Raw genomic sequence first — 20,422 nt, 5'->3', positions numbered from 1 at the left:
AGTGGTGACTTATGTGAGCAAGAAATGTTAACTGTTAAAAAATGAAGACAAACACCAGGCTGTGAAGGCTGGCTACTTCCAGGGTGCTGGGGAAGAAGGGAGGAGCGAGGGGGTGGGAAAAGAGTATTTTTTCTTTTTACAGCTTTGATTATATACTTCTTACAATGATGCAGTAATTTTTACTTTTAACAATGCTAAAAAAAAACTTTAAAATGTGTTTGTGTATTTTCATAAAGAGAATATACACAAGTTGGCTTTCATTAATCTTAGCTCTTTTACTCAATGCATCTTGTGTCACGTGGATCATTAAGCATGATATTTTGCTAATGACAGAAACATATTGAAGAGTTCATATAGGTCCACCAATGTATTTACATTTTTTTTTTTTTTTTTTGCGGTACGCGGGCCTCTCACTGTTGTGGCCTCTCCCGTTGCGGAGCACAGGCTCCAGACGCGCAGGCTCAGCGGCCATGGCTCACGGGCCCAGCTGCTCCGCGGCATGTGGGATCTTCCCGGACTGGGGCACGAACCCGCGTCCCCTGCATCGGCAGGCGGACTCTCAACCACTGCGCCACCAGGGAAGCCCGATTTACATATTTAATCTCAGTTCTACCTCTTAGTTGCTGGATAGTTTGGGGCAGGTAATTTATCCAATTTCATCAAAGATCCAAGATCTTCATCTACTAAATGGAGTTATTTCGTAAACGTCTTAGGGAGTTGCCATGTGGATTAAAAAAAGACAGTGCACATTACAGTGTCCAGCAGGGCACAGGGTGCTACGGAATGGCTTTGTCAATGGAGCTAACGTTGGTGCTATCATTATAGTTGAGAGGACCGCGGTCCAGGGGAGTTAGGCCAAGATAATCCAAGAAGAGAGAGAGGATACACTTCAGACACTCTGATTCCAAGTTTGCTGCCCTCTCAGGACCCCAGGTGGGTCCTTCTGGATCCCTACTCTCACCTCGGGAGTTAAACAGAGCATGTCTGCTTTATTATCTCCACTTTATACAAGAATAAATAAAAGAAAACTTTTAATCCTGGCTCAAATAACCCAGAATGCTCTTCACAGCCTAACCAGTGCTACGTTGTCTCAGGAATCCTCCTGAGATTCACGAGGTACCACAGATGATTTCCCCATCGGAGAGGGGGCAAATATTCTTGTGATTTTTCTCACCGTGGGCTTTTAACAAACTGAACCCCCTAGAGGAGATGGTTTGACCCCTTTCTCCTGCGTTGTGAGCTCTTTGGAAACATACATTAGTCATCTATTTACAGTGCCTATCACTTGTCTTAACCTTTGAATGGGCAATAATCAACATTTAAAATGAATAAATCCGTGAATATAGCATAGAGAATATTCCCACCTAGATCTTAAACATTAATGGTGAGACAATCATATCCTTTCTTATATCCCAAGCAATGTGTGCTGTGCCTGGGGCATAGTAGAGACTCAATAAATGCTTGTTGAATGAATATAGCTACTATTCAAAAGTCTAAACAAAACAATGAAGGCATCAAGGCACCACCACTTCATTTGCTGCTTGCAAGGCATGTCCTTGGGTAATCACCCAGAAAGAAAGATAAGGCCGGACTTTGAATCTTTCTGGACCAAAAGAAAGACAAGGAGGGAGGGGTGGAGGCCATAGGGAGAGGAGGGACAGGATGGATTATGTGGACGGGGTGGAGAAAGAATGAGGAAGGAAGAGGAGAAGAAAGAAATCAGGTCGGTGCCCCTAAATCCTGCCTTATGGAAAGCGCACACAAGGGGCCGTCATGCAGATGAGCCTTGGCACGTGAAAGGGACAAGACCAAGGGCCAGAACTTTCTGAATTAACAATGGAGGTGTTTGTAACACACTCAGTGGAGTACGTGACAAAGACTTCTCTTTTCAGGGCTTACTATGAACTCGTGCCAACTTGACACAGATGCACGTCAGCTTCCTGCCATCATTTTCTCTCTCCACACACACACACACACACACATGCACACACGCATGCACATGCACACACACTCACACACACACACACACACACACATTTTTATCTTCCTATATATATACTTTGCAGGCAGCAGTATCTGCTGGAAACTTTTCTTAAGTTTCACATTCAGGTTCATTTTCTCAGGCTCAGAGAAAAGACCAGGACTGGAAGCAGTTATGTTTCTCCCTGGCCACTTAGGACTGTGCTGGCTGGGAGCGCTTAGATGCAAGATGCTCTGCTAGAAAGCTTACGGGCCCAGGGTCAGAAGACCAGGTTTCCAGGCCTTGGAGTTCTGCCACCACTTATCTGTAGACTTAGACCTAGTCTATCTTTTTCTCCTACAGCCTCAGTTTTGCTCTTGTGAAAGGAATAATTCAGAACAAAAAGTCTTTAAGGTTTCATCAGTTTAGAAATTTTCTGTTTTGTCTTTTTTCCATGACTACTTAGGCCCAGGCCTTGGAAGGACGGCACCCCATGGGCTGGTAGCTACTTTCATTGAGTGTGTTGTGTGGCTTCATGCTAAGGGCTTTCTGTGCAGTATCTCACTGAATCCTCATAGCAACCTGGAAGAGGCCATTCGTCTTCCGTTTGGTAGGTAAGGGCTGGAAGCTCAGCGAAATGAAGTTGGATCGTGCTCTTTCATTGTAACTCTTGAGATGTGGCCCCTTTCATAGGAATGCCTTCATTAGGTATCCACAGCATGAACTCTACACAGATATCAGATGACTGCATTTCTTCCTTTCAAGTTCTCTACTGCATGGGGCACCCAGCTACACAAATAATGGTAGTGTAAAGGCAATGCCCGGTGAGTCATTTGTTGACGTCCTCTCCTCCAAGAAACTGTCTAGTGAGAAGTCCATACATGGGCTGGGAAGTGGGAGACATACGGTTTACTCTTTCTCTTCATAAGCTCACTGTCCATCCCTGAGAAAAACATTTCCTTTTCTTGGATTCAGTTGCCCCAACTGTAAATGAGGGGGCAAATATGGCACTGATCTGAGTCATTGTGGGCACTGGATAACAGCATACAAAGGCTCTGGTGCTTAGTTTAAATCCTAAGCCCTTCCTTTCTAGATGTATGCCCTTTGGCAAGTTACTTAACCTCACTCAAATTCACTTATTCTAGCTATAAAATGGGAACAACATGACCCTGCAAGTTCTCTGCAGGATTTGTGTGAGTACTGAGTGAGCTAATGCATGTGAAAAGATTAGCACCATCTCTGGATGAAAGTACTTGTGAGTTGCATGTTGTAGACCAGATGGTTTCTAAGAACTCCCCGATATCTTTTAAGAATGGACTCTGTGTACAGATTTGGAACCCTGGGCCATGAGTATAGTCGTAAACTGGGGAAGGGCATTCTAGGAGGAGGGCTCAGCACATACACAGGGTGGAAGCAAGACGGCAAGTTGAGAAATAAAATAACTCCATACTGTTGGGGTACTGGGCATGTGTCTACGGAGTGGGGTGGGCCTCAGTGAGAAAAGAGACTGGGAACACAGGCAGGGGGCAATCCGTAGAGCCTTAGACCTCAGGTTACAGAAACAGGGCTGTATCCTGAAGGCGGTGGGGACCAGAGCGTCAGATCAGGTTTGCATGGTGAACTGAAGAACAGCGGTGACGTACATATTTCTATGGGGCACACGCTCAGCTGATGAGCTGGATTTATGTAGACTGCATGTTGATTTGGAAATGATTTGGGAGGCTGGGCTCGAATGAGTGATGAGGTATCCTGGGGGCTCTCCCAAAACCACTTCTTGGCACTGTCACTGGTGGGATTCAGAGGGAAGAGAAACTGGACACTGGGAGGTCTGCAAAGAGGCTCTGCAGGGGGATGCTGTGAGCTGGACTCGGGCAGTGGCCCTGGGCACGGGGAGCAGCAAGTTCCAACCCACTTAAGAGGCTGGAAGGGCAGCTGTCTCTAGCCTTGCCGCCAGTCTGGCCTTCATGCTTTGGTGTAGAAACCTGACCACCGAGACACTGATCCACCCCAGGGCTGCTCTGTGGACCCGACGGCCAGCACCCGTGAAGGATGGTGAGCTCAGCTCCTGGGCCCCTAGGGACCACCGCTTGCAGGAGGAGAACAGACGTGCCAGGTAGGAGTTTCTCAACGCTCGTCTTCCCCCACCCCTTGATTTCGGGAATGCATAGAGAACCTCTGTGGTTTGGATGTGAGACTTGAAACTCAGGACTCAAATGAAGTCAGGCTGTCCGTCTGTTCTAAATTTAACTCCTTAACCACGTTTGGGCACAGTACCTTGTCTGAGGTTGTTTTCTACCCAAAATGTATAATGTCAGGGTGTGCCAGGGAGGGATGAGGGCGATGACGGCAAAGAGCCTAGGAGAAGAAAATACGAGCAGCTCCTGCAGCCAATCTGATTATCGCGTAAACTCCTAACTCCCCTCCGCCCGAAACCTCACTTGGTCAACAGTGACTAACTACAGGCAAGCTGCTTTCTTCAAACGGAATTGAACAAAATGACCATTTGAGTCTCTGCGCATAAGTATGATTCTGTACTCTGTTCCTTTAACTTCTTTTAGGGGCATACCATTTGGAAAATATTAATAATTGCTATTTTAAGCGTTCTCCATGTACAAAACACTGGGCTCAGCATTCCCTTGTTATCTTCTCAGGGAAACTCTATGGATTAAGTACTGTTATTAGCTTCCTTCTAAAGATTAGGGAAAATTAATCATTCAGTGATTAAATAACTTGCCCAAGTCCTCACAGTAAGTGAGGAGTCCTAGACAGTGAGAAGGATCTAGACTTGAATTCAATATTACCTCAAACTGAACAGTACTGCATAGATTCCTAAGTTCAGTGAAGTACCTCTGTGGACCTCCTGAGCCAGCCCGCTACTCGTGCAGAGGTAAATAGCATCACCCCATTATAAAGATGGGGAAAAGGAGGACCAGAAACGGGTAGTGACGTGCCCTAAATCATGCAGAGAAGAAGAGAACAGAGGAGCAAGCACTGGAACCAGGACCCTTGTCTTCAAGAAAATGATGCAGAATAAACAGCCAGTTTGCTGTCAGATATCTTAAAAACAAACAAAAACCTTTTTATTTTGAAGTACTTTTAAACTTACGAAAAAATGGCAAAAATAGATCAGAGTTTCCATGTATCTTTTTTTTTTAACATCTTTATGGGAGTACAACTGCTTTACAATGGTGTGTTAGTTTCTGCTTTATAACAAAGTGAATCAGTTATACATATACATATGTTCCCATATCTCTTCCCTCTTGCGTCTCCCTCCCTCCCACCCTCCCTATCCCACCCCTCTAGGTGGTCACAGAGCACCGAGCTGATCTCCCTGTGCTATGCGGCTGCTTCTAGCTATCTATTTTACGTTGGGTAGTGTATATACGTCCGTGCCACTCTCTCATTTCGTCCCAGCTTACCCTTCCCACTCCTCGTGTCCTCAAGTCCATTCTCTACGTCTTCGTCTTTATTCCGTATATCCTTTACTCAAATTCGCCCGAGAGTAACATCTTATATAGTTAGAGGGCAACAATCAGAACCAGAAAATGAACATAGGTACAACACCATTCACTAAAGGCTTTACTGAAGTTTTACCAGTTTGTCCACTTATGTGCTTTTTCTGTTCCAGAATCCTTTCAGGTTCCCATGTTACAGTTAGTTGTTACTTCTTAGTCTCCTACAGTCTATAACAGTTCTTTAGTCTTTTTCACGACTTTGACACCTTTGGAAGGTATCAGTCAGTAATTTCATGACTGATGAACTGAGGGACTGTCCCTCGCTTTGTGTTTGCCTAGAGTTTTCACACGACTGGACTGAGGCTCCGCATCTGGGGCCAGACTATAACAGAAGTGATGCTGTTGCTTTCTTAGTGCACCATATCACCCGGCTGATGATATCTACGTGCCTTACTACTGGGGAAGCAACCTTGATCACTCGCAAAAGGTGGCTTCTGCTGGGTTGCTTCACTATAAAGTTGTTATCCTTCCCATCCCCGCCCCTGCAGTAAGCAAATATCTCAGAGGACGTACTTTGAGACTATATATCTCCTCTTTCTCCTCAAACTTTCACTCGCTGGTTAGCATCCATTAGTAAAACTTGTGTGCAACAAGTGCTATGCTGCTTGCTCACCACTGACTTTCAATCTCCCTTTCCTTCTACTTACATTAATGTGAATTCTGTTGTAAGGGAGGGCTGTCCATTCACTCCTGTCTATCTATCTAATCAAATATCTTTATATCCTCGTAAACTCATGGATATGTATTTTCGCCTATGGATTATAATCCAATACTATCGTTTTCTATTTTGTTTAATGTGAATTCTGTTGTAAGGGAGGGCTGTCCATTCACTCCTGTCTATCTATCTAATCAAATATCTTTATATCCTCGTAAACTCATCGATATGTATTTTCGCCTATGGATTATAATCCAATACTATCGTTTTCTATTTTGTTGCTCAAGTTGTTCAGCTTTGGCCACTTGGAGCTCCTGTAGGTTTGCTGCCAGATCTCTTGCATCACAGTGTTCCTCAACTTTCTTTTCTTTAATTGCAGCAGATGCCTAAAATAGAAATAGCTACGATTTCTTTGGTTCTCTTTTTCTCTTATTTCCTACACCCTCTTCCAACTTCATCCCTGTTTCCAAAGTCTGTTAGTTTCAGCTCCAAAATGTCTCTCAAATCTCCCCTCAGGGTCTCTTCCCAGTTTGGAATGCACTACTTCTCATTTTAACCATGATGACATTTTGGTCTTTGTCTTTCCAGTCCCCACCCCCCCACCAATGAACCCGTTTTCCACACTGCAGCTTAAATAATGTTCTGAAAATGTGAAGATCAGATTACCCCCCTACAAAGGCTCCTGCTTGCTCTCAAACAGAGAACTGGTGTTTTTTAGCCTGTTTGTAAGACCATCCATGATTTGGCCACAATCAACTTCTTCAATTCCATCTACTGCTTCTCCATCTGTTTTGTGCTCCCATCCCCTGAGTTCCTCACCTTTCCTATAATGTGCTACAGCATTTCATCTTTTCTGTTTTTGCACATGCTGTCGCTTTTGCTTAGAATGTCCTTAATCTGGAAGATACGTTAGCACCCCAACTCAGAGCTGGTTGAAATCTGTGGAACCTTCAGTAGCTACCCATTGATTCAAAGGATCCTCAATTATTTTCACAACTCTTTGAAGACCTACTTTACATTTTTTTTTCTGGAATAGAGAGAAGGAGGTCTTATGGAATAGCCTTAATTATTCTATTTGAGTTGCAATCTTGTGGCAGAGCCAACAGAATTGTGAACTTTGATGGAGGTTAAATCCATCTTTGTTGAGTTTTTCTCTCCTTTTAGAGGATAACACCATCACCACTCTCATTATTACCTCATCATTACCACCACTGCCTAGCCACTACTACCACACAAAGTTTAACACTACCACAATCACCATCAACACCACCAATAACTTTGCACTACCATTATGACTGCTACCACCAGTACCATCAAACCAACACCGGGACTAGACAACCATCACCTCACCACCACCATCACCATCAGTACTGGTAACCACCACACTACTAAACCACCAAGAACTAACTTTTACTGAGTGTCAAAAGGGTCCTAAGCATCTCACATATGTTAATTCATTTATCACTCTTTATATATACCTTTGTGCTGAGACATGAAGAAACTAAGCAATTGTTTAGGATTACTCAACTGGTAAATGCTGGAAAAAATAGAAATATTGAATATAAGTACTGAGTAAATTTAGATGTCTGCTAATTCAACTCTCATATTGTCTCGTATTTAACTTTCTTATTTTACAGGTGGGAAAAAACTGAGGACGAGAGGTAGGGAATGGCCCATATCTTGCTTTGACTCTTAAACCAGGACTATGTTCACTGTGCTATACAGACCCACTTTCCCTTCTGTTATTATCTGATATTATCTTTGGATTTTTCCCATTGTATAATTTTTTAAAGCATCTCAGACATGCATGTATTGGACCAAATAACAGACCAAAAGAAAATGAGTATAGAACCCCAGAAAAAGACTTAAAAGGTATAAGAGTAATTTTTCTTCTTCCCCAAATCCCAAAACTAAACTTGACAATAAATAATTTTTTATTCACTTGAATTCACCCCATTAACACTGCATGAATCTAATGTGCTATCTCAGAATGAACATGGTGGCATCACTTAGTGCCCCAGATCACAGCTTGGCAGCCAAAAGAGAATCCTGAGTCCACGACGAGGGAGAAGAGGTGATGTCTTCCAAGGTGACTTACACAGATGGAGAGGCAATGAAGCAGAGGAATAAAGGATGTCAGTGCCAGAGGGCAGGGATGGATTTGGAGGGCCCTCTTTAATCTCAGTGGTAGGAAAAGGCTTGGCCTTGAGTGACATGGATTAGTTGCATATTTGAGGGATGAAATGATTTGTAGTTTCTGAATGGTTTGCTTCCTCAGGTGAGGCACAGCCAGGTCTACAGGAGGAAGGAGCAAAGCTGCCACAAGTTGAAAAGAGTTTAGAACTTGGGCCTCCAGGAATTGGCTTGGACACAGAGCCTCTGGCTAGGTCTCAGAGATATTCTGCTGGGCAGGTTAGGAAATGCTGTCAACATCCTCCTCCTCCTCCTTTTGTAAATTCTGGGCTATGCAAGGCACCGTCTGCACTCAGCCTTTCTAATGTGCTCATTCCTCTGGACACTGAAATCCCAGCTGAGGCAAAGTCATGACTTAATTGCCAACTCTAGATTCTCTGTGGACACCTGGTCTACACTGTAGTGATCCCTCATTTCTATATTCCGATTAGAGTATTCATGGATGTAGGAGGTAGTAGAAAGAGCACCAAACAGAAGGCTAGAACTTAGTTCTAGAATGTACATGGAATGAAGGAAACAAGAATCTACACACAAGGCCTCAGATTGATTTTTAATCTTATTGAATGTTGCAGTTATTAATAGTTGGATCAGCTGTGCTTACTGCTTTCTGGCCCGTGTTTCTCCATCCAAATTCAACATATTTTCCGGGAAAGTTTACTGGTTCCTCATCGTGCCAGAACCCAGCAAAACCCTGCCTCAGTATTTTGGCCTTGGCCACATTCTGTACTACACACTGAATTTGTCATTCATAGAGTCAATAAATATTTTTGTGACTCTACTATGCACACATATATATATGTATATATACACATACAGAGAGGGAGGGAGAGAGGAGGAGGAGGAGGGGGAGGAGGGGGAGGAGGAGGAGGGGGAGGAGGAGGGGAGGAGGAGGGGGAGGAGGGGGAGGGGAGGGGGGAGGGGAGGGGAGGGGAGGGGAGGAGGAGGAGGGGGAGGAGGAGGGGGAGGAGGAGGGGGAGGAGGGGGAGGGGAGGGGGGAGGGGAGGGGAGGGGAGGGGGAGGGGAGGAGGAGGAGGAGGGGGAGGAGGAGGGGAGGAGGAGGGGGAGGAGGAGGAGGGGGAGGAGGAGGAGGAGGGGGAGGAGGAGGGGAGGAGGAGGGGGAGGAGGAGGAGGGGGGGAGGAGGAGGAGGAGGGGGAGGAGGGGGAGGGGGAGGAGGGGGGAGGAGGAGGAGGAGGAGGAGGAGGAGGAGGAGGGGAGGAGGAGGGGAGGAGGAGGGGGAGGAGGGGGAGGGGAGGGGGGAGGGGAGGGGAGGGGAGGGGGAGGAGGAGGGAGGTGAAGGGGGAGGAGGAGGAGGAGGAGGGGGAGGAGGAGGGGGAGGAGGAGGGGGAGGAGGAGGAGGAGGGAGGTGAAGGGGGAGGAGGAGGAGGAGGAGGGGGAGGAGGAGGGGGAGGAGGAGGAGGAGGAGGAGGAGGAGGGAGGTGAAGGGGGGGAGGAGGAGGAGGAGGGGGAGGAGGAGGGGAGGAGGAGGGGGAGGAGGAGGAGGAGGGAGGTGAAGGGTGGTTTGCTGCCTTTAATGAGATTATAGTCAAAAGAGGAATTCAAAAAATAATACACAATTACAAAAATTCGAGTGTCCCAAGCATTGTGAAAGAGAAGCACAAAGAAAATTTTACTTGCGGACCTAATTTGGGTAGGAGAGTTAGGATGGCTTTTTCTGTGTAGTCATATTTTGACTGAGAGATGAAGGATGAATAGATTTCAGCCAGCTGAAAAGAGCAAAATTTGTTCCAGGAAGAGCAAAAAATCAATGAGCAAACCCCACAAATGCAAGAGAACATTGGAGAAACTTCAGCTGAAGTTGTAGGGAATATCAGGGTGTTGGGGGGAGTGGTGAGAGTTGAGGCAGGACAGCTAAGCAGTGTCTAGATTGTGCAAGGCCTTGTAAGTGAGGTGAAGGATGCTAGACTCTAGTCTAGAGCTGTGCATGTGTTTACGGGTCCACTGCTGAATAGAGCTTTGCCTATAGTAGTCTCTTAATAAATGCAAAATTCAATGTGCTGTGTGAGGAGGCAACTGACCGAGAAGAATCCACTGAAGTGTTGCTCTCTGTTCACCCCTCAGACTCCTCTACTGTAAGAGAGGTATTATGTGAAATGGGAACTTCACATACCCGGGCCTCAGTTTTCTCATTTGTTTAATGGGGCATTATGATAACTGCATGAGCAGTACATGGAAAAGTGCCTAGTCCTAGGGTATTGAGTAAAAGTTCTTAACCTTTGCCTCCCTTCCATGCTTTTAAATTCAGATAATCATTGATACTATCATCTAAGGGAAAAATTATTCTAAATTGTTAGGTAAGGTATACACACCAGAAGATCCCAGGCAGAATGTCAGAATTAAACAATATTGCTAGTAATTACATATATATATTCCTTGGTCTCTTTTACAAAGCGTATTGATGTCAGAAAGCTGAGATTCAGAAAGCTGGAGCAACTCAACTGTCACTTAGCTACTTGGTGATAATACTGGAACAAGAACCCAAACTGTCTTACTGGTCTAGGCCTCTTCCCCTCTGGTCCCTTTTATGTCCAACTGCTCATCTCCAATCCCCTTCCATCTCCACCACTCATATCAATGCTTAATCCTCACTGTGCCTCTAAATTCGTGGCCCAAGTCTAGTCACTCGGGTGTTTATTGTGCACCTCTGTTTTGTCTTCTGTAACGTAAGGACAGGAAGACCTTATCCATATGTTCTCAGATCAGCTAAGGTGGTCACAGGAAACAAAGCAAGTGAGAGAATACACTAGACTGTCCGTCCACTGTGAATCCTTTCATGACATCTGTGCTACCCAGTCCCGTAGGAAATGAGGAGAGTAGAAGGAAGAGAAAGGACATTCATTAAAACCCCAGAGAAAGATGTCTTATTACTTATATGTAGAAAAAGAAGAACTTGGAACCCCAATAGTGCTTTGGCATGAATTCAAATACTAAATGTTCTAATCCTAACATTCTCTTCCAGTTGAAACCTTCTGTCTCTATTTGGTCTATAAAACCTGGCTTTCCCCTTATACAGTCTCTCAGCAAATCATTCCGATTTTACCCTACAAATACCTCACCCATCAGTTGTTCTCCTCTCCATCTATTTGCTATTGTCATGATCCAAGGTCTCAGAACCTTTCCCTAGGTCTCTCCACTTCTGGTTCTTTCTATCTCAATCTATTGCTATACTTTCCCAGATGAATCTTTTTATATCCCAGTGCTGGTCAAGCTTTTACCAACATTAGGTTATGCTTCCCATTCAATTATAGAAGAGGTTACAAACTCAACTCCCAAGCCTGAAATCCCAGGCCCTTCAAAACTGTTAATGCTTTGCCCTTGTCAACATTACCAGGTGCTTGTCTCCTTTACCTTCCCTAAACTTGAGCCAAACTATTGTCTTTGTCTGCTGGTACTGCTCTTTTGAACAAAAGCTCCCTCTGGCTGTGTTCCTCCCTGCCCTCATCTCCAAACTATGCTTATTCACATGTTCAGCTCAAATGTTTCTTCTTCCATGAAGAGCTCAATGGTTATCCAGCCTCATTCCCAAACAGCACCCATTTCCAGCTGGAAATGTCTTCCAAAGTCTTTGTACTCCATTTTTTTTCCTTTCTCATGCAAAACATGGGTTTATTAATTTATTAAAAAATTCATTTGTGACAATTTTTTGTCTCTGACTTGATAATATGATCCCCTTGAGGGGAGGGGCTATATCTGATTCCTAACATCAGCCCCAGTGCCTACCATGATGCTTGACACATGTCAACCCAATATACCTCCTGGGACTGAATTGGTTATTCTGAGTGCTTTCTGTAAATTGCAGCAAAGAGGAAGTCTGTGAAGAGAGCCAAAGGTAGCTCTCATAGAACAAGAATAATCCCTGAACAATGGTAATTCATAACGTAATTTCGACTGAGAAACGACAAGCCCAGAGAGGGTTTTCTCCCTTACTGTTTATCTTAGAGGCCTCATGTAAAATATGGCTATGAGAGTCTCGGGCTTGCTCAAAATTGTTTTGTTTTTCTTCTTTTTCCTGGCCCTCCCTTACCCCACTTTCTTTTTATAATGTTCTTAAAAAGTTGAGAATGGTTTATCTTAGCATTTGTAAGTTTATTTGTGGATGCAACTGCAAAGCTCATCATGTCATTTTTATGAGAATTCTGAGTCCATTGTCCTTAGAAAACGAAAATGATTAACATTGATTTGTTTTGTTACCCAACTGTTTAAATTATAATAACTCCCCATCAGGGTTTTTTAAGTACAGCTGTGTTTATGGATTAAGATCTACTGACTCAAATATTTACAGTGTTTCAAAAATTACGAGAACATACAGTGTCAGGAATTTTCCATAGGCTGATCCTTTGAACTGGAGTGAGTTTCTGTTCAAATTGAAGAGGAGGCTTTAGACAGTTTCATGGACAGGTCCATGTAATTGCATCCCCAGACAGGCACCAAATGGAATAGCTCCAAAGAAGGGAAACATTGGCTAAAATGGCCATATTAACAGTTATCACAGGCTGTGTTAATGGAGCAAATATAAAAGGCTAGAGGCCCTAACACTATGAAGGATAGACTCTACTAGCTTATAAAATCTAGACTGTTGCTTTCACTTAACTTCTATATTGCTTAAAGACGCCTCTGCCTTGACACATTTGAAGTTCAACTGGCCTGGAGCGGGAACAGAGCTATGCCATTTTCTAGTTCTATGATCTAGGACGAAGCATGTTTCTAGACCTTTTGTTCCAATGTATGGAATAAAGGTACTTGGGGGAACATGAAAAGATAGCATGATGTTCTGCATGTATACATGTTCAGTGGACTCTCAGTGGTCTCTTTTTCCTTTAAACCAGATTCTGCTCTTGGAAACACTGGCTTAGAAGTGGTACTTTCCCCAGAAGAATCATATAAACAGACAGAGAGAACACTATCTTGGAATTTGAAACTGAGGGTTTTGGCTGGTCTCTTCAGTTATTCCACTTTTCCTGCCTTGGTTCCGTCACATATCTGTCTACTCCTTGTGCCCAGTTTGAGGCTGCTTTATGACGGAGTTATGCCTTAACTGGCCTTGTGTGCTGTGTCACAGTGCCAAGTTCATGGTAAGACATAAAAATAGGTTCATTGAAAAAATAGAGAGAAGGAAGGAAGGAGGTAGAGAGGGAGGAAAATGCAAGGGAAGGAAAGAAGGAAGGAAGAAATATGCAAAGAAGGTAAGCGTATTTGTCCTACCTAATTTATAGGACAGATGGGAGATGGAGAGAGAAAACACACACACACACACACACACACACACAAAACCTACACCATCTTCATTGTATTTTATAGTTTACAAACTACTTTCACATCCATTATCTAATCTGATTCCCCAAAGTCCCTTGAACTAAGTTGGACAGGGAAAATTACCCCCACCTGGTGGGTGATTGAACTGATACTCAGATCATTGAAATTATTCACTCAAGGTTACACAGGTAAATTGCAGGTTGGGACTATGGCCCCTATATTCTAACTTAAAATGCAGAGCTCTGGCTAATACACTATGCTAGTTAGATGCACTTCTGGAATTCAGAGAAATAAAATATAAATTGGAACTAAAATAATGAGACAGAAGACAGTGAGGAATCACATTTTAGATGAACCAGTCATCAAAGTGTTATTTGTCTGGAAAAGGAATTAAGTTCTATAAGAATTGCCAAAGGGACTGGCAGAACATACGCTTGTACTAGAACACTAAGCAGATCCAAATAACCAGTACTGTTGTGGTATTTTGAGGGTAAAGAGAAAAGCCATTTGAAGTCAGACAGGTCTGCTTTTCAGTACGATCTCAGCTACTTATCCATTCTGTGACCCTGAATCATGTGAACATTGAGTCTCAGGTTTTCAATCTGTAAGTGGGTTTAGTAATACCTGCTTCAGAGGACCTTCAAGATGGCAGAGGAGTAAGATGTGGACATCACCTTCCTCCCAACAAATACATCAGAAATACATCTACAAGTGGAACAACTCCTAAAGAATACCTACTGAATGCTGGCAGAAGACCTCAGACTTCCCCAAAGATATGTATGTTTTTTTCCTTTTTCTCTTTTTGTGAGTGTGTATGTGTATGCTTCTTTGTGTGATTTTGTCTTTATAGCTTTGCTTTTACCACTTGTCCTAGGATTCTGTCTGTCCGTTTTTGATTTTTTTTAATATAGTCTTGAGCGCTTGTTATCATTGGTGTTTTTGTTTTTTGGTTTGGTTACTCTCTTCTTTCTTTCTTTTTTTTTCAATAGCTTTTTAATTTTTTTACTTTTAATAATTTTTTGTTATTTTAATAACTTCATTTCTTTTTATTTCCTTCCTTCCTTTCTTTCCTCCTTTCTTCTTTCCTTCCTTCCTCCCTCCCTCCCTCCCTCCCTCCCCCCTCTTTCTTTCTTTCTTTCTTCATTTCACCCTTTTCTTCTGAGCCGTGTGGCTGACATGGTATTGGTACTCCAGTTTGGTGTCATGCATGTGCCTCTCAGGTGGGAGAGCTGAGTTCAGGACATTGGTCCACCAGAGACTTCCTGGCTCCACGTAATAACAAACAGTGAAAGTTCTCCCAGAGATCTCCATCTCAACGCTAAGACCCAGCTCCACTCAACAACCAGCAAGCTACAGTGCTGGACACCCTATGCCAGACAACTAGCAAGACAGGAACACAACCCCACTCATTAGCAGAAAGGCTGCCTAAAATCATAATAAGGTCACAGACACCCCAAAACACACCACCAGACGTGGTCCTGCCCACTAGAAAGACAAGATCCAGCCTCATCCACCAGAACACAGATACTAGTCCTCTCTACCAGGAAGCCTCCACAACCCACTGAAACCAACCTTAGCCACTGGGGGCAGACACCAAAAAAACCAGAAACTACGAACCTGCAGCCTGCGAAAAGGAGACCACAAGCACTGTAAGTTAAGCAAAATGAGAAGACAGAGAAACACACAGCAGGCGAAAGAGCAAGTTAAAAACCCACCAGACCTAACAAATGAAGAGGAAATAGTCAGTCTACCTGAAAAAGAATTCAGAGTAATGATAGTAAAGATGATCCAAAATCTTGGAAATAGAACGGAGAAAATACAAGAAATGTTCAAACATGACCTAGAAGAATTAAAGAGCAAACAAGCAATGATGAACAACACAATATATGAAATTAAAAATTCTCTAGAAGGAATCAATAGCAGAATAACTGAGGCAGAAGAATGGATAAGTGACCTGGAAAATAAAATAGTGGAAATAACTACTGCAGAGCAGAATAAAGAAAAAAGAATGAAAAGAATTGAGGACAGTCTCAGAGACCTGTGGGGCAACATTAAACACACCAACATTCGAATTATAGGGGTTCCAGAAGAAGAAGAGAAAAAGAAAGGGACTGAGAAAATATTTGAAGAGATTATAGTTGAAAACTTCCCTAATATGGGAAAGGAAATAGTTAATCAAGTCCAGGAAGCCCAGAGAGTCCCATACAGGATAAATCCAAGGAGAAACACACCAAGGCGCATATTAATCAAACTGTCAAAAAGTAAATACAAAGAAAAAATATTAAAATTAGCAAGGGAAAAACAACAAATAACATAGAAGGGAATCCCCATAAGCTTAACAGCTAATCTTTCAGCAAAAACTCTGCAAGCTAGAAGGGAGTGGCAACACATGTTTCAAGTTATGAAAGGGAAAAACCTACAATGAAGATTACTCTACCCAGCAAGGATCTCATTCAGATTAGACAGAGAAATTAAAACCTTACAGACAAGCAAAAGCTAAGAGAATTCAGCACCACCAAACCAGCTTTATAACAAATGCTAAAGGAACTTCTCTAGGCAGGAAACACAAGAGAAGGAAAAGGCCTACAATAAAAAACCCAAAACAATTAAGAAAATGGTAATAGGAAAATATATATCGATAATTACCTTAAATGTAAATGGATTAAATGCTCTAACCAAAAGACATAGGCTGGCTGAATGGATACAAAAACAAGACCCATATATATGCTGTCTGCAAGAGACCCATTTCCGACCTAGGGACACATACAGACTGAAAGTGAGGGGATGGAAAAAGGTATTCCATGGAAATGGAAATCAAAAGGAAGCTGGAGTAGCAATTCTCATATCAGACAAAATAGACTTTAAAATAAAGACTATTACAAGATACAAAGAAGGACACTACGTAATGATCAAGGGATCAATTCAAGAAGAAGATATAACAATCGTGAATATTTATGCACCCTACATAGGAGCACCTCAATACATAAGACAAATGCTAACAGCCATAAAAGGGGAAATTGACAGTAACACAATCATAGTAGGGGATTTTTTTTTTTTTTTTTTTTGGTGGTACGCGGGCCTCTCACCGTTGTGGCCTTTCCCGCTGCGGAGCACAGGCTCCGGACGCGCAGGCTCAGCGGCCATGGCTCACGGGCCCAGCCGCTCTGCGGCATGTGGGATCCTCCCGGACCGGGGCACGAACCCAGCATCGGCAGGCGGACTCTCAACCACTGCGCCACCAGGGAAGCCCCATAGTAGGGGATTTTAACACCCTACTTTCACCAGTGGACAGATCATCCAAAATGAAAATAAATAAGGAAACACAAGCATTAAATGACACATTAAACAAGATGGACTTGATATTTATAGGACATACCATCCAAAAACAACAGCATACACTTTCTTCCCAACTACTCATGGAAAATTCTCCAGGATAGATCATATCTTGGGTCACAAATCAAGCCTTGGTAAATTTAAGAAAATTGAAAGCATATCAAGTATCTTCTCCGATCATAATGCTATGAGACTAGATATCAATTACAGGAAAAAATCTGTAAAAAATACAAACACATGGAGGCTAAAAAATACACTACTTTAATAACCAGGAGATCACTGAAGAAATCAAAGAGGAAATAAAAAAACACCTAGAAACAAATGACAATGAAAACATGACAACCCAAATCCTATGGAATGCAGCTAAAGCAGTTCTAAGATGGAAAATTATAGCAATACAATCCTACCTCATGAAACAAGAAACAACTCAAATAAACAACCTAACCTTGCACCTAAGGCAACTAGAGAAAGAAGAACAAAGAAACCCCAAAGTTAGCAGAAGGAAAGAAATCAAAAAGATCAGATCAGAAGTAAATGAAAAAGAAATGAAGGAAACAATAGCAAAGATCAATACAACTAAAAGCTGGTTCTTTGAGGAAATAAACAAAATTCATAAACCATTAGCCAGACTCATTAAGAAAAAAAGGGAGAAGACTCAAATCAATAGAATTAGAAATGAAAAAGGAGAAAGAACAACTGACACTGCAGAAATACAAAAGATCATGAGAGATTACTACAAGCAACTCTATGCCAATAAAATGGACAACCTGGAAGAAATGGACAAATTCTTAGAAAAGCACAACATTCCGAGACTGAACCAGGAGGAAATAGAAAATATAAACAGACCGATCCCAAGCACTGAAATTGAGACTGTGATTAAAAATCTTCCAACAAACAAAAGCCCAGGACCAGATGGCTTCACAGGCGAATTCTATCAAACATTTAGAGAAGACCTAAAACCTATCCTTCTCAAACTCCTCCAAAATATAGAAGAGGGAGGAACACTCCCAAACTCATTCTATAAGACCACCATCACCCTGATACCCGAACCAGACAAAGATGTAACAAAGAAAGAAAACTACAGGCCGATATCACTGATGAACATAGATGTAAAAGTCCTCAACAAAATACTAACAAACAGAATCCAACAGCACATTAAAAGGATCATACACCATGATCAAGTGGGGTTTATCCCAGGAATGCAAGGATTCCTCAATATATGCAAATCAATCAATGTGATGAACCATATTAACAAATTGAAGGAGAAAAACTATATGATCAACTCAAAAGATGCAGAAAAAGCTTTCGAAAAAATTCAACACCCATTTATGATAAAAATCCTGCAGAAAGTAGGCATAGAGGGAACTTACTTCAACATAATAAAGGGCATATATGACAAACCCACAGCCAACATCATTCTCAATGGTGAAAAACTGAAACCATTTTCTCTAAGATCAGGAACAAGACAAGGTTGTCCACTCTTACCATTATTATTCAACATAGTTTTGGAACTTTTGGCCACAGCAATCAGAGAAAAAAAAGAAATAAAAGGAATCCAAATTGGAAAAGAAGAAGTAAAGCTATAACTGTATGCAGATGACATGATTCTATACACAGAGAATCCTAAAGATGCTACCAGAAAACTACTAGAACTAATCAATGAATTTGGTAAAGTAGCAGGATACAAAATTAATGCACAGAAATCTCTTGCATTCCTATACACTAATGATGAAAACTCTGAAAGAGAAATTAAGGAAACACTTCCACTTACCACTGCAACAAAAAGAATAAAATACCTAGGAATAAACCTACCTAAGGAGACAAAAGACATGTATGCAGAAAACTCTAAGACACTGATGAAAGAAATTAAAGATGATACAAACGGATGGAGAGATATCCAATGTTCTCGGATTGGAAGAATCAACATTGTGAAAATGACTATACTACCCAAAGCAATCTACAGACTCAGTGCAATGCCTATCAAACTACCAATGGCACTGTTCACAGAACTAGAACAAAAAATTTCACAATTTGTATGGAAACACAAAAGACCGCAAATAGCCAAAGCAATCTTGAGAACAAAAAACGGAGCTGGAGGAATCAGGCTTCCTGACCTCAGACTATACTACAAAGCTACAGTTATCATGACAGTATGGTACTGGCACCAGAAAAAGAAATATAGATCAATGGAACAGGATAGAAAGCCCAGAGATAAACCCATGCAGATATGGTCGTCTTATCTTTGATAAAGGAGGCAAGAATAAGCAATGGAGAAAAGACAGCCTCGTCAATAAGTGGTGTTGGGAAAACTGGACAGCTACATGTAGAAGAATGAAATTAGAACACTCCCTAATACTATACACAAAAATAAACTCAAATTGGATTAAAGACCTAAATGTAAGGGCAGACACTATTAAACTCTTAGAGGAAAACATAGGCAGAACACTCTGTGGCATAAATCACAGCAAGATTCTTTTTGACCCACCTCCTAGAGTAATGGAAATAAAAACAAAAATAAACAAATGGGGCCTAATGAAACTTAAAAGCTTTTGCACAGCAAATGAAACCATAAACAAGAGGAAAAGACAACCCTTAGAATGGGCGAAAATATTTGCAAATGAAGCATCTGACAAAGGATTCAACTCCAAAATTTACTAGCAGCTAGTGCAGCTCAATATCAAGAAAACAAACAACTCAATCCAAAAATAGGCAGAAGACAAATAGACATCTCTTCAAAGAAGATATACAGATGGCCAATAAACACATGAAAGGATGCTCAACATCACTAATCATTAGAGAAATGAAAATCAAAACTGCAATGAGGTATCACCTCACGCCAGCCAGAATGGCCATCATCAAAAAATCTACAAAAAATAAATGATGGAGAGGGTGTGGAGAACAGGGAACCCTCTTGCACTGTTGGTCGGGATGTAATTTGATACAGCCACTCTGGAGAACAGTATGGAGGTTCCTTAAAAAAACTAAAAATAGAACTACCAGATGACCCAGCAATCCCACTACTGGGCATAAACCCTGAGAAAACCACAATTCAAAAAGAGTCACGTGGGCTTCCCTGGTGGCGCAGTGGTTGAGCGTCCACCTGCTGATGCAGGGGACGCGGGTTCGTGCCCCGGTCTGGGAGGATCCCACGTGCTGCGGAGCGGCTGGGCCCGTGAGCCATGGCCTCTGAGCCTGCGCGTCCGGAGCTGTGCTCCGCAGCGGGAGAGGCCACAGCAGTGACAGGCCCGCGTACCGCAAAAAAAAAAAAAAAAAAAAGTCATGTACCACAATATTCATTCCAGCTCTATTTACAATAGTCAGGACAGGGAAGCAACCTAAATGTACATTGACAGATGAATGGACAAAGAAGATGTGGCACATATATACAATGGAATATTACTCAGCCATAAAAAGAAACGAAATTGAGTTATTTGTAGTGAGGTGGATGGACCTCGAGACTGTCATACAGAGTGAAATAAGTCAGAAAGGGAAAA

General features: G+C 42.4%; 1 pseudogene; it reads left to right on the top strand.

Moving 5' to 3' along the window:
- The first annotated feature begins 7,421 nt into the window (after positions 1-7,421).
- LOC132523142 (acyl carrier protein, mitochondrial-like) overlaps positions 7,422-20,422 on the top strand; it is a 35,233-nt pseudogene continuing 22,232 nt past the window's right edge.

Source organism: Lagenorhynchus albirostris, chromosome 7 (assembly GCF_949774975.1).
Source record: "Lagenorhynchus albirostris chromosome 7, mLagAlb1.1, whole genome shotgun sequence".
Taxonomy (NCBI): Eukaryota; Metazoa; Chordata; class Mammalia; order Artiodactyla; family Delphinidae; genus Lagenorhynchus; species Lagenorhynchus albirostris.
This window is presented reverse-complemented; position numbering and strand designations above follow the sequence as displayed.